The sequence below is a fragment of the Macrosteles quadrilineatus genome, unplaced genomic scaffold (assembly GCF_028750875.1).
Source record: "Macrosteles quadrilineatus isolate MER2022 unplaced genomic scaffold, UCM_ALF_1.0 Scaffold_4__1_contigs__length_99947679, whole genome shotgun sequence".
In the NCBI taxonomy this organism is placed as follows: Eukaryota; Metazoa; Arthropoda; class Insecta; order Hemiptera; family Cicadellidae; genus Macrosteles; species Macrosteles quadrilineatus.
This window is the reverse complement of record NW_026542597.1, coordinates 91,703,966-91,718,547: the sequence shown is the minus strand read 5'-3', so window position 1 is coordinate 91,718,547 and position 14,582 is coordinate 91,703,966. Positions and strand designations below refer to the sequence as shown.

General features: G+C 43.1%; 1 long non-coding RNA gene across 1 annotated transcript in view; it reads left to right on the top strand.

Moving 5' to 3' along the window:
• Positions 1-12,576, top strand: part of LOC128993602 (uncharacterized) — a 69,686-nt gene extending 57,110 nt beyond the window's left edge. Inside the window, exons 4-6 of the long non-coding RNA XR_008490775.1 lie at positions 3,536-3,652; positions 4,684-4,840; positions 12,398-12,576. This is a non-coding gene — a long non-coding RNA (uncharacterized LOC128993602). The remainder of the gene's footprint in view (positions 1-3,535; positions 3,653-4,683; positions 4,841-12,397) is intronic.
• The last annotated feature ends 2,006 nt before the right edge of the window (positions 12,577-14,582 follow it).

Sequence of the window (14,582 nt, the reverse complement as noted above, 5' to 3'; positions counted from 1 at the left end):
AGGACGCACAGACGGTTGACAGTGGTTGTTTTGACGGTGGCGATTCACACTCTGCCGTCGTCTCCAGGGTGGATCTCTGTGGCACGTCCGGTGAAACGCTCCATTGGCAGCTCGTTGTCCTTTCTTGTAACCACTGGTAGAAAAGGAATGATGTTGGTAGACTCCGCTGTCCATTTTCGCACGTTGGTTGAAGGGATACTTTTTCTTGAAATTTGAGTATGCTTGATGCAGCGTGGAGTTTGACAGTGTTTTCTCCAACTGACAAAACCTTGATTCCCCATGCGTTTGATTGTCAACTGCATTACTTAGGTCGTATTTTACTAGCAACTTGATTGTGTATCTCCCGGTAGTGTCCCTGACTGTTGTTTCGATATATGTTTGTTCACACTTTGCCTGTTTGCTATCAAGTTGTGATTCTGGTTGGTCACAGCTGATCGTGTTCCAGAATTGTAGGGATCGAGAATGACGTTTATCGTCTGTGGTTTGAAGACAAATCGATCTCTCGGTTTCAGCTTTTTTGCTATCAGAAAAATTCCCCGAGGATTTCCATCCTAAACAAGTGTTTTGAAAGATGGGAGCTTCCTGCTGTGGCTGCATTTGTCCCATTGGACAAATGCCCCGAAGTCCAATTTCATCGGCGGCAACTAATAAGTCAATCGGCTCCAGGTGATTGCACTTTTTTCCAAAAGTGGGTAATCCTGCAATGGGTAGCTTGACTTGTTGCACTGAATAGGATTGTTCAGTATTTGACGGCAATGATTCACTAGTATTTGTTGATTTGGCACGTAGGGCCTTAGATCTTGCTAAAAGTTCATAGTATAAGTCTTCGAATGACTCCCACTCTAGATTGTGATCACTAACGGAGTCTGCCAGTTCTATTTCTGATTGTACTAGATCAAACTCCGATAAATGATCCCTAAATACAGCTATTCTATCTTCTAGCTGGGAAAAATCTTGTGTCTGACTGATTTGTTCAAGGAAAGATTGAAATCTGGTCACTTTGGACTTGATAGTATCTCTTTTGATAACTAACTTTCTCATTTCTTCAGCCATTGTAGCTTGTTTGAGCAAAGGAAAATGAATTATGACTTACTATTGTGAAGATGATGGTGGTAATCCAAAACACAAAGTAGAATATAACACTTGTCACTACGATTGTTCACTGCGAATGTTCACTAACACCGTTCACGATGACTGTTCACTCGCACGATGTCGCGAATCCGGCTCGATAGGACCATGTTGCGGCGCGTGATGGTACGCCAATGTTATGGAAATAATAAAGAACTAACACTTTAAAAACGAACTATTAATTTATTGATGTGATAATATAAGTGGACTGTATAAATGATTGACTAAAATGCTATAACGAAAAACTAATGTGAATGTACTATTGAATGCGAATTAAGACTAATGAAATACGTGGAGGGGTCTGCCTCACACGTCCTATGCGAAAACTACGAAACGAACTTGACAATGTGATGCTAGTCGAGACACTGACTATAACTGAATAAAAGACACCTTCCTCACCCTCGATTGGGGTTGCAACTTTCTAAAAGTGGTGAGGAAGGGCCCGTCCTTTCGCAGAAGGACGACGGTTTATTACTCTGTTACCGGCGCTAAAAGCCGACAATTGCCCTACGAGAATGCATGTTTGCTACTTCACAACTCTAAGCTAAAACTACATATGAAATACAGCATTTATAATAATTAGCTAATAATATAACGTAATGAAGCACAAAATCAGAAATATATACAATAACTCTCCTCAACAACAAGAGCACCTTGATAATGAAAATGTCAACCCGAATAAAGTGTTAAATTGTGAGGTTGAGGTAGTACCTTAAATACTTTTAACCATTGTGGAAAGTAACTTTCAATTATAGGCTTACCTTAGGGCTATGCCTTATAGATCTATAAAGCATTTTTTAGTTTAATCATTGGATTTAACATATGGACCAACAAGATCTGGGTGACATTTAATTGCAAATCATTAGTTTTGGCATAGATAAAACATACTCCCTTAGTAGATTTCTCATCCTTATGGAACAGCTGAAGACAATTTTATTGTTAGTTCATGTACGGTTTATGTAGAGGTCGTGTTTTGTTTACAATTTGTTTCTCGTTATTACAGCCATTTAAAACCTCGTTTAACCAAATAATACGATCTAATCATAAACAATAACTTGTCCCCTAGCTATATAAAAAAACAGTAAAGCACAAATCAAGAAATTAACCCTAAAATAATGGAAACAAAGTTTCATCGACACTAGCGCCTTTGTGTCACGTACATGAACTAGACACGAAAAACGTGCTTCAAAATTTACAATGGGATGAGAAGTCTACTTGTGTTGGTTACTCTATGGTGGTGTGTTAGGTTGGTTAGTCTATGGTTTTGGATTGAAACTGTCAGATACTGTATTTGCGAAGGTTTATATACAAAGTTTTGTCAGCATATCTGAAAGTATGCAAACCAACTGCTGTGCTTTATATAAGAAGGTTTAAAGTGACTATGATAAGATCCCCGTGCGTAGAACAGGCACACAGCTAGTTTAAAATAGAATTGTCTTTCCAATAGAGCATACTATTAATACCCTTTCTTTATGACAATATTTTTTTGTAGGCATGACGATGCAGTAGCTGTAGGGACATCGTCGCTGGTTGATTGACAATGAATTGTCCATTGTGCAATACTAGCTGAATGGATTGTCCATTGTGCAATACTAGCTGTAGGCCTTCTCTCTGAATTTTCTTGTGTTTTTACAGAAATTATTACAGTTGCATTTATGTGCTAGCCGTGTTTCGTGCGTTAACGCAAGCATATACGTAGCTGACCTTTATGTTACTGCTTTTTAAATGCAGCAGTGTAAAAAAAATCGAAATTGTATGGTGGAATTTCGTCAATTGATTTTTGAATTTGAATTATTCCTATCCACTTCTAGGTATCGGTAGCGGTATTGACTCTTGACGATCAATTATTCTCGATATACATACCAATGTTCCAGAATCGGTGGAATCGAATATTGGCACATCGGGAAATATTCCAGTATCTTTTTCTTCTTATCCTGTCTTTTGTGCTGAGTAATCAGCTGATATGAAAGAACATCACTCTGTCGTTGTCTGCTATCCACAACACAAGTCACTGCGCAGACGATGTATTACACTACAACAACATATCAACTAACAATAGGCTACATACAGTAGGTTGTATGCCTTTATATATAAACAACAAGATACAAACAGTTGTTAAACACAGTTCACAGTTCTCTAGTTTGGAAAATGTAAACAAAACATTGCTAAGAACATTTGATAATTTCTAAGAAGTAACAACATTTTCTTGTAATTTGCGAAAGAGCCGGGGGCCCTCCGCGATCGCCGACCTAGCCAGTCTGGGCCTGAACTCTCTAGGATATAATCTTGAAAACTTCAAAATGTCAGTATAGATATTAGGTTATTTAACTGAGAACTGAGTAGGCCTGATATGTAGAGCCATTCAGCGTGTATTGTGCAACTCTAGCTGTGATGTTTGTATGTCCAGGCTCCGTAACTGCCCTGGGTGTGGCTGGACCTCATGGAGATGATTGTACGACTTTGCTACTGCTTGTTAGAGGATGTCTTTCCCCACCACAACGGAGGATAAGACTCCTCTGATCTTGTGAGTAGCACTTTTATTCTATTAGCACTATTATTATTAATGTGTGTTGAAGTTAAAATGAATGTATTTCATAATCAGTCTAAGACTATTTTTGGACTGAATGTAACTCTAATTGACTCACTCATGTTCTCCAGTTAACACACAGTGTGGGATAAAGTGGTATCTGGGTAGAGCAGTGTAGGGTACAGTGGCTACTGGATAGAGTAGCATGATACAGGATACAGGTAGCATAGAAATGCTGCAAAATGACACCTCTTTAATCTTTTCTTTTCAGCATAGTTATGAGAAGTGAGTAGGATATTTACCTGAATAATGAGTTGGATTTTACTATTTTCGAAAACTTAAAGCAAATGGAATTTAAAAAATTATTTTATGTGGGCCTATTAATTTGAATTTTTTTTAGACTATGGGGTTTATCAGTATACATAATATTACTTAGAGCAGTATTATTTAAGCCCTGCACCGTAAGTGTTAGCGGACAGCGAATCCCGCCAAGCAGTCAGCTGTGACATAGCCTTTTAAGTCAAGTGTGTACAAACATACTACCTTACTGGCAAATTTAAACTAACTCTCCTGTATTTAACTTAAAATAACCTCATCCACGATTAGGTTTAGTCAGAACAACTGTTTAGGTTAATATCATATTTTATTTACACCAGTGTTATACAATTGGTGACCACACGGTTGCAAGACAATTGTAGGGTCATATATGGAGATGACAAATCATGAAGTTCTCAGTTGGGTGAATCCTGGATGTCGTTAAGTAGTCCAACTGCTCCGATGTTTGTCCAAGTTTCCCTTTCAGTGTCTCACAGAGTTCCGACCATAGTTCTCTCACTCGCTCCCCATTTGTGTGGTTCTGTAACATTTTCCTGGTAACCGGAATAACATCTACGGAAGCCAAGGAAAAAGAGGTGTCATCGTTCATAGCCTGAAACAGTACAGGAGGTATTTAACAGTTAGCTAAGTAGGCCTGATATGTAGAGCAATTCAGCGTGTATTGTACAACTACAGCTGTGATGTATGTCCAGGGTTTCTCCAGGGTAGCTTTTGCCTACCCCGGATGCTGCTGGGATTCTCAGTTCTGCTGGACAACATCTGGATTGTACGACTTTGTTACTACTTCTTAGAGGATGTTTTTCTCCACCAGAATGGAGGATTTACAATTCTCAAGACTCCTAAGATCTTGTGAGTGGCCCTTATAATCACAGTCATTAATTAATGTGTGTTAATATGGTTTGGAGGGTACAGGGTCTACGGGGTAGGGTATATATGGTTAGGGTGGGGTATGCGTACGGAGCAGGGTGGCTAGTGACCTGGAAAACCTGGAAATGTCAGGGAATATTAAATATCTGGAAAAGTCATGGAATTTTGTTATAAGTCAGGGAAAATTGTAAAATTTTTAAAATAATTTTAATAATTGTCAGGAAAGGTCGATCTGGTAATAGTACGTATGCCGTATGGGTGAAAACTAAGAATTATGTCTGTAAAAAAAAATTTTGTGTTTTTGTACAAATTAAATTTGGTTTAAACTGTGTATCATCTTATCAAACTCTAATTTTAAAGGCAAGTTGCAAAGTTTGAATATAAGCTAGCCTGTATCTATAGATTTTATGTATTTTTTCGTGTAAAGAAACATAAGATATTCTTCAGATAAAGATTAGTCCTTTTGAAGAATTAGTTACCGGTAGTATTAAAATTGTAATTTTGAATTTGTCGATCAGGTAAAGTTTAAAAAAATCATGGAATTGTCAGGGAAAAGTCAGGGAATTTTTCAATGTGATTTCACTAGCCACCCTGACGGAGGTTATGAGGTAAGGGAAGCACATGGTACAGAGATTTTGGGTAAGGTAGCATAGGGTACAGAGTTTACGGGGTAGGGTAGCATAGGGTACAGAGTTTACGGGATAGGGTAGCATAGTGTACAGAGGTTACGGGGTAGGGTAGCATAGTGTACAGAGGTTACAGGGTAGGGTAGCATAGTGTACAGAGGTTACAGGGTAGGGTAGCATAGGGTACAGAGTTTACGGGGTAGGGTAGCATAGGGTACAGAGTTTACGGGATAGGGTAGCATAGTGTACAGAGGTTACGGGGTAGAGTAGCATAGGGTACAGAGCTTACGGGATAGGGTAGCATAGTGTACAGAGGTTACGGGGTAGGGTAGCATAGTGTACAGAGGTTACAGGGTAGGGTAGCATAGTGTACAGAGGTTACAGGGTAGGGTAGCATAGGGTACAGAGTTTACGGGGTAGGGTAGCATAGGGTACAGAGTTTACGGGATAGGGTAGCATAGGGTACAGAGGTTACAGGGTAGGGTAGCATAGGGTACAGAGTTTACGGGGTAAGGTAGCATAGGGTAACGGGGTAGGGTAATAGGGTACAGAGTTTACGGGATAGGGTAGCATAGTGTACAGAGGTTACGGGGTAGAGTAGCATAGGGTACAGAGCTTACGGGATTGGGTAGCATAGTGTACAGAGGTTACAGGGTAGGGTAGCATAGGGGGGTGCACGGCTACTGGCAGGTAAGTTTGGAGTGCAGGGCCTCTGAAAGGCTAGGTTGGGGTGCACGGCTACTGGCAGGGTAGTTTAGAGTGCAGGGTGAAGGGCTACTGGTAGGACTGTGTTGGGTGCAGGGCTACTGGTAGGGTAGTGTCGAGTGCAGGGCTACTGGCAGGGTAGTGTTGGGTGTAGGACTACTGGTAGGGTAGTGTCGAGTGCAGGACTACTGGCAGGGTAGTGTTGGGTGCAGGGCTACTGGTAGGGTAGTGTCGAGTGCAGGGCTACTGGTAGGACTGTGTTGGGTGCAGGGCTACTGGTAGGGTAGTGTCGAGTGCAGGGCTACTGGCAGGGTAGTGTTGGGTGTAGGACTACTGACAGGGTAGTGTTAGGTGCAGGGCTACTGGCTGGGTAGTGTTAGGTGCAGCGATACTGGTAGGGCAGTGTTGGGTGCAGGTCTACTTGCATGGTAGTGTAGGGTAACGGAGCTTATAAAGGGGTAGTGTTGTGTTCGGAGGCTAGGGGTTAGGGCAGTTCAGGCTGCAGGGTACGGTAGCATAGGGTACAGGGGCCGCAGGGTAGGGTAACATAGGGTACAGGGGCTGCAGGGTAGGGTAGCATAGGGTACAAGCTGCAAGGTGCGTTTTTGGCATAGGGTACAGGGGCTGCAGGGTAGTGAAGCATAGGGTACTGGGGCTATAGGGTACTGGGGCTGTAGGGTAGTGAAGCATAGGGTACAGGGGCTGCAGGGTAGTGAAGCATAGGGTACAAGGGTTGTAGGGTAATGAAGCATAGGGTACAAGCTGCAGGGTACGGTAGCATAGGGTACAGGGGCTGCAGGGTAGGGTAGCATAGGGTACAAGCTGCAAGGTGCGTTTTTGGCATAGGGTACAGGGGCTGCAGGGTAGGGTAGTGTAAGGTACTGGGAAGGGGTACAGGGATATGGGCTGGTGTGGGTCTCTCCACCTTCAAGAACTACCTAGTCAATACCACTCGCGCAAGCTCTTTAGAACTCGAGGTGAACCAGGAGGTTCCTCAAGGATCTGTGCTGGGTCTCCTTCTATTCCTGGTCCCCATCAACGACATCGAAGGGATTTAGCTACAACCCAGGTCCATGAAGCCAAAGCGAGGTTTAAGATGAAGAATCTGCAAGAGACAAAAACCCAGAGACTCAGGTCCAAGAAGCCAAGGTTTAAGATGAACAAGATGCAACTGAATGGAGACAAAAACCCAGAGACTCCTTTGACCCCTCTCAAGAGACTCCTCCGATGACACAAAGCTCCTTGGTTTCCAGCTGGACAGCCGATTAGGCTTGAACCACCACATTGCCCATTTTGCCTTTGGTTGAGTGAACTGACTTCTGAGACTTCTATCTGATGATGATACCATGCCCACATTGCATACGGACTGGATACCGAAGTAGAGGAAGTATTGGAGCTTCGAGAAGTGGCAATGCATCATCTCAATGAGCCCTTTTTAGAGAACACTGCAAACGGATTTTCAAGATTTGGGATTTTAACCTTCTGCAGCCACTACACTACGCCTGCACGATTGAAATCAAATGCAGTGTTCCACTTCTTAATACAAGAAGTCATATCCATGCTCATAACACCAGTGCTAGGCAGAATCTTGATGTACCCCGGGCAAGACTGAGCAGAACTCCTTCCCCACATCTACCATCAAGTTTTCAATCGACTCCCTTCCAGCATTCCATGTCTAGACGACCAGAAGTTCAAGACTGCTGTGGAATACTTGAAGAAAATACCATACTACAACGTTACTGACTTCTTTGAAGATAATCTGGATCCAGACAGTTAAACTTTTGTACCGTCTGCTAGCTGCACGCTCCAGATTATCTAAAAGTCAGTAACCTTGTAGTATGGTCTTTTCATCAAGTCTTTCACAGCAGTCTTGAACTTCTGGTCGTCCGAATGCTGGAAGGGAGTCGATTGAAAAACTTGATGGCAGATGTGGGGAAGGAGTTCTGCTCAGTCTTGCCCAGGGTACATCAAGATTCTGCCTAGCACTGGTGTAATGAGCATAGATCTTGTATTAAGAAGTGGAACACTGCATTTGATTTCAATCGGGCAGGTGTAGTGTAGTGGCTGCAGAAGGTTAAAATCCCAAGTCTTGAAAGTCGGTTTGCAGCTTTCTTTAAAAGGGCTCCGTGAAATGGAACGTGCCACTATTTGAAGCTTTTTATACTTCAGTGCTGGGATGCAGGTTAGGACAGCCTAGAGCATTGGCTGCAGCGTAGGGTACAAGGTCCGCTGCTGGGTTGCCTTCCCCTACACCATACCATACCCTACGCTGAAGCCCATGCACCCTAGGCTACTCTGCCCTGCTGCCCCAGCACTCCCAATGGAGTTCGTTCTTCGTCCTAAGAACCCTACCCTTCTTCCCAAGTATCCTACACTACCCTTCTAACCCAGTACCCTAGCCTCCCCTTATAACCCAGTACCCTACCCTTCTATCCCAGTACCCTACCCTACCCTTCTAACCCAGTACCCTAGCCTACCCTTCTAACCCAGTACCCTAGCCTAGTAGGGTTGCTAGGGTAGCTTAGGGTAATGTGGATGCTGGGTATGGTAGACTAGGCCCCTCGCCACCCTCCCATTGGCCCCAGTACCCAGCCCTCCTATCCTGCGGCTAGTCAGACCAGGCTACCCTACGCTGCAGCCCTGGGTAACTGTGGATGCTGGGTAGGGTAGCTGGTACTGGGGATGCAGGGTAGGGTAGCCTAGGGTACTGTGGATGCAGGGTAGGGTAGCCTAGGGTACTGTGGATGCTGGGTACAGTAGACTAGGCCACTCGCCACCCTCCCACTGGCCCATGCCCAGCAGCTCCGGCATCCTAGGATACCCTATCCTGCAGCCTAGTACTCCCTACCTAGCAGTTCTAGACCCTAAGCTACCCTACGCTGCAGTCCTGGGCTGTTGGGTAGCCTAGGGTACTAGGCTGCGGGGTAGTGTATCCAAGGATGCAGGGGCTGCAGTGTACTGAGGCTGCTGGTAGGGTGACGAGGGGCCCAGTACCCTACCACTCTGCTACCTTACTCAGCAGCCCCATTACCCTAGGTAACTGCCCTAGAGCCCTACCCTGGATCCCAGCATAGCTAGGTAGGGTGTAGGGGTTGCAGAGGTGCCTGCAGAGGAGGCCTACGGTACTGGGCCTACTGGGTAGGGTTTTGGGGTTGCTGGGAGGGTAGCAGTCTCAGTACCCTACACCCTCGGCTACCCTACCCAGCAGTCCAGTACCCTAGGCTACCATACCCAGCAGCTACACTGCCATCCCTGGGCCCTATTTACTAGGCTGCCAGTTTGGTACTGGTGGCACTACCCTACCCAGTAGCCCCAGTACCCTAAGGCAGCAGCCCTTACACCCTAGGCTGCAGCCTAGCGGTACTTATTAGCTATGTTGCAGCCTAGCGTGTAGGGGCTGCAGGGTAGGGTGTCCTAGGGTGCAGGGCCAGCAGCGTAGGGTACCCTACCCAGCAGGCCACTACCCCAGGCTATTCTAGGCTACAGCCCCTTCACCCTAGCAACCCTAGGGGCTACTGGCTAGGGTGCAGGGGCTACTGGGTAGGGTACTGGATTAGAAGGGTAGGCTAGGGTACTGGGTTAGAAGGGTAGGCTAGGGTACTGGGTTAGAAGGGTAGGGTAGGGTATTGGAATAGAAGGGTAGGGTACTGGGTTATAAGGGTAGGCTAGGGTACTGGGTTAGAAGGGTAGTGTAGGATACTTGGGAAGAAGGGTAGGGTTCTTAGGACGAAGAACGAACTCCATTGGGAGTGCTGGGGCAGCAGGGCAGAGTAGCCTAGGGTGCATGGGCTTCAGCGTAGGGTATGGTATGGTGTAGGGGAAGGCAACCCAGCAGCGGACCTTGTACCCTACGCTGCAGCCAATGCTCTAGGCTGTCCTAACCTGCATCCCAGCACTGAAGTATAAAAAGCTTCAAATAGTGGCACGTTCCATTTCACGGAGCCCTTTTAAAGAAAGCTGCAAACCGACTTTCAAGACTTGGGATTTTAACCTTCTGCAGCCACTACACTACACCTGCCCGATTGAAATCAAATGCAGTGTTCCACTTCTTAATACAAGATCTATACTCATAACACCAGTGCTAGGCAGAATCTTGATGTACCCTGGGCAAGACTGAGCAGAACTCCTTCCCCACATCTGCCATCAAGTTTTTCAATCGACTCCCTTCCAGCATTCGGACGACCAGAAGTTCAAGACTGCTGTGAAAGACGATGAAAAGACCATACTACAAGGTTCTAGATAATCTGGAGCGGGCAGCTAGCAGACGGTACAAAAGTTTAACTGTCTGGATCCAGATTATCTTCAAAGAAGTCAGTAACCTTGTAGTATGGTATTTTCTTCAAGTATTCCACAGCAGTCTTGAACTTCTGGTCGTCTAGACATGGAATGCTGGAAGGGAGTCGATTGAAAACTTGATGGTAGATGTGGGGAAGGAGTTCTGCTCAGTCTTGCCCGGGGTACATCAAGATTCTGCCTAGCACTGGTGTTATGAGCATGGATATGACTTCTTGTATTAAGAAGTGGAACACTGCATTTGATTTCAATCGTGCAGGCGTAGTGTAGTGGCTGCAGAAGGTTAAAATCCCAAATCTTGAAAATCCGTTTGCAGTGTTCTCTAAAAAGGGCTCATTGAGATGATGCATTGCCACTTCTCGAAGCTCCAATACTTCCTCTACTTCGGTATCCAGTCCGTATGCAATGTGGGCATGGTATATCATCATCAGATAGAAGTCTCAGAAGTCAGTTCACTCAACCAAAGGCAAAATGGGCAATGTGGTGGTTCAAGCCTAATCGGCTGTCCAGCTGGAAACCAAGGAGCTTTGTGTCATCAGAGGAGTCAAAGGAGTCTCTGGGTTTTTGTCTCCATTCAGTTGCATCTTGTTCATCTTAAACCTTGGCTTCTTGGACCTGAGTCTCTAGGTTTTTGTCTCTTGCAGATTCTTCATCTTTAACCTCGCTTTGGCTTCTTGGACCTGGGTTGTAGCTAAATCCCTTCGATGTCGTTGATGGGGACCAGGAATAGAAGGAGACCCAGCACAGATCCTTGAGGAACCTCCTGGTTCACCTCGAGTTCTAAAGAGCTTGCGCCTTCGAGTGGTATTGACTAGGTAGTTCTTGAAGGTGGAGAGACCCACACCAGCCCATATCCCTGCACCCCTTCCCAGTACCTTACACTACCCTACCCTGCAGCCCCTGTACCCTATGCCAAAAACGCACCTTGCAGCTTGTACCCTATGCTACCCTACCCTGCAGCCCCTGTACCCTATGCTACCGTACCCTGCAGCTTGTACCCTATGCTTCATTACCCTACAACCCTTGTACCCTATGCTTCACTACCCTGCAGCCCCTGTACCCTATGCTTCACTACCCTACAGCCCCAGTACCCTATAGCCCCAGTACCCTATGCTTCACTACCCTGCAGCCCCTGTAACCTATGCTTCACTACCCTGCAGCCCCTGTAACCTATGCTTCACTACCCTGCAGCCTCTGTAACCTATGCTTCACTACCCTGCAGCCCCTGTACCCTATGCTTCATTACCCTGCAGCCCCTGTACTCAGTGTTTCCACACGACCAAAAAAATAATCCCGCTTACTGGGTCGAGAAATCCCGTTTTATCCCGCTTTTAAATTGTGAAAAATCCCGTTTTATCCCGCATGATTTTTTTTTGTACAATACCTAGTATTATACTTGACGTATCATGTTTATAAAGTTGTTTAAACATCACTATTAATATTTTGCTACAGTTTTTAATCAATTTGAGTTAGTTTTCCTCAAAAATTAAGTAGAAAAAAAATAAAAATAGTCGTCACAGCCAAAAATCTCGTTTTATCCCTCATCCCGTTTTAATCCCGCTCAAGGTCTAAAAATCCTGTTTCCGGGATAATAATCCCGCGAATGGAAACACTGCCTGTACCCTATGCTTCACTACCCCGCAGCCCCTGTACCCTATGCTTCATTACCCTGCAGCCCCTGTACCCTATGCTTCACTACCCTGCAGTCCCAGTAAGTACCCTATGCTACTGTACCCTGCAGCCCCACTACCCATGCTACCATACCCTGGAAGAAATAACAAAACAAGGACAAGTTATTGTTTAAGGGGTCACTATTCTTTGGGTTCAGTAAAACTTTGTCATAACTACATAAAATGCTAGGCCTATTTGTTTTTTTTTAACAAGTTCCATAGCATAATCAAAGTTTTTTTTACAGTTCACGATACCTACTGGGAAATCATAAGGTTGCGGAAGGAGATGGTTCTAGCAAGGCTTGGACTTCCACTAACTGTTTGAGCATTATAAAATAACCGTCAATGTAGACTATGTACATAATGACAGGTGCTAAAGCACATATTGTTACCATGGTTATGTAATAAACTTTGGACATTATAATTGACTATTAGATATTATCCTCCCAATATTTTCAGTCTCTAATAGCATATAACTGGTTTTATTATAGGTGTAAAAATAAAGGAAAGATCTGAATATCAACCTAATTATTTGTAATGGTATTGTAACCCATTTTCCTGACAAATTTAAATTGTTTTACATGTTTTAATGTCAATGACTTTGTTTTAGCAAATTTCCCATATAGGGAATAAGCTATTACCGATGGGAACTGATTTACTTTTTCATTTTGATGTCATTGAGAGGCCAAAAACACCATTCGCTCAAATTCATATATATATATACATTTGTCCGTTAGCACAATAACTCGAACAAAAATGTTTTGATTTCAATGAAATTTGGTACAAATGTAAACCTACAAACCAGCATGATCGAACCATGGGCACGGGGTTTTATGGTGGGGATTTATTGGGTAAAAATTGGTTATTTCTCTTTGACCCTCAAAACATAAAATTTCCTAATTAATCTCTAGACCAATCTAAGAGCTTAAAAAATCAAATAGTTTAATATATTGAAGTGTTTTTGTATGGTTATTGGTTACGGAGAAAATTGTAAATTAAAAATTCCCATGTTATTCTTATGTAGAATAAGTGAACTGTTGCTTGTTTATGCATATATTTCAGTAAAACTTATAGGCATATCTATTTATTTTAAGCTATTTATTTATACTAAGCTCTTAATGTTTTACTAAAAAACACACTTCATTACCGTACCTGTAGGCAGCAAACCTGAGTACTCGTTAAACCTAATGTTATTGAAATAGATTTAATGGAAAATCAAATTAGGCAAATGGAAGTTCGCTTATTCTGCAGGTTTGCTGCGGCGGGGGTACTTGTTAATTGAATAGTCAAAAGTAATAATGTAAAAGACTGAAAATTATAAATCAAATCTTTTAATTACAATGTTTTTTATTAAAAAAATACCCCCGCCGCAGCAAATAAAGCAAATTTTCATTAACATTGGATTATTACTTATAGTCCTCGCCACCCTAACTTGAGGCAGCCCAAGGCCACACTAGATATACGGCGTGCGGCCTTGGGCTGCCTCAAGTCACAGAAAACATACTACTATAACCCAGAATGCCAACCTCATAGTAAAAAGCGTTAAGTACTTTGAGAGAGCTTTGCCTGTCAGTTCGTAGGCAGCGCCACCAGCGTTGCAATGCACTCAGTATAGCAACGCTGGTGGCGCTGCCTACGAACTGACAGGTAAAGCTCTCTCAAAGTACTTAACGCTTTTTACTATGAGGTTGGCATTCTGGGTTATAGTAGTATGTTTTCTGTGATCAAGTTAGGGTGGCGAGGACTATAAATATTTTCTCAAACCTGTCAAATGTTTTCTCTATTTAGACCATTACGTTTAACGAGTACTTGAGTTTTCTGTCACGGGAAAAGTAATGTAGTGTTTTTTTTAGTAAAATGATAATAGATAAGGATGAAATAAACCAATTTTTCACAATGTGTTCAAAGTATATCCATAAATAAGCAAACTACAACATTTTACTTATTCTTAATAAGAATAACTTTTATGTTTACAACAACTATTAGTTGTCTCATTGACTCGGGCCTCCGCCAATGTAAAGCATGTTTCAATCATATAACACTGTTTATACATTCCATTATAGATTAATGCAACAGCTGTTTCAGTTTGCCGGGATAATGGTGTTGCCACCTTGGTCTTGACATGGTCGTATTAGAGGAGGCAATGCTCAGGCCGTTTTTAACAAATTTCCCTATAGGGAAGTAGCTATAAATCAAATAAAAATAAAAATAAAATAAATATGTTGTAGGTGGCATGGTAAGACTTAGGCCCGGGACCGATTCACTTTTTCATTTTGATGTCCCCAGAGGCCAAAAACACCATTCGTTCAAATTTGTATATATGTATATATATATATTATATATATAGATTTATATAGTAAATAAAGTACAACTGTCCATTTTCAAACTTCAAATAACATTAAAATGTTATTACAAGCAGCCCTATTACGT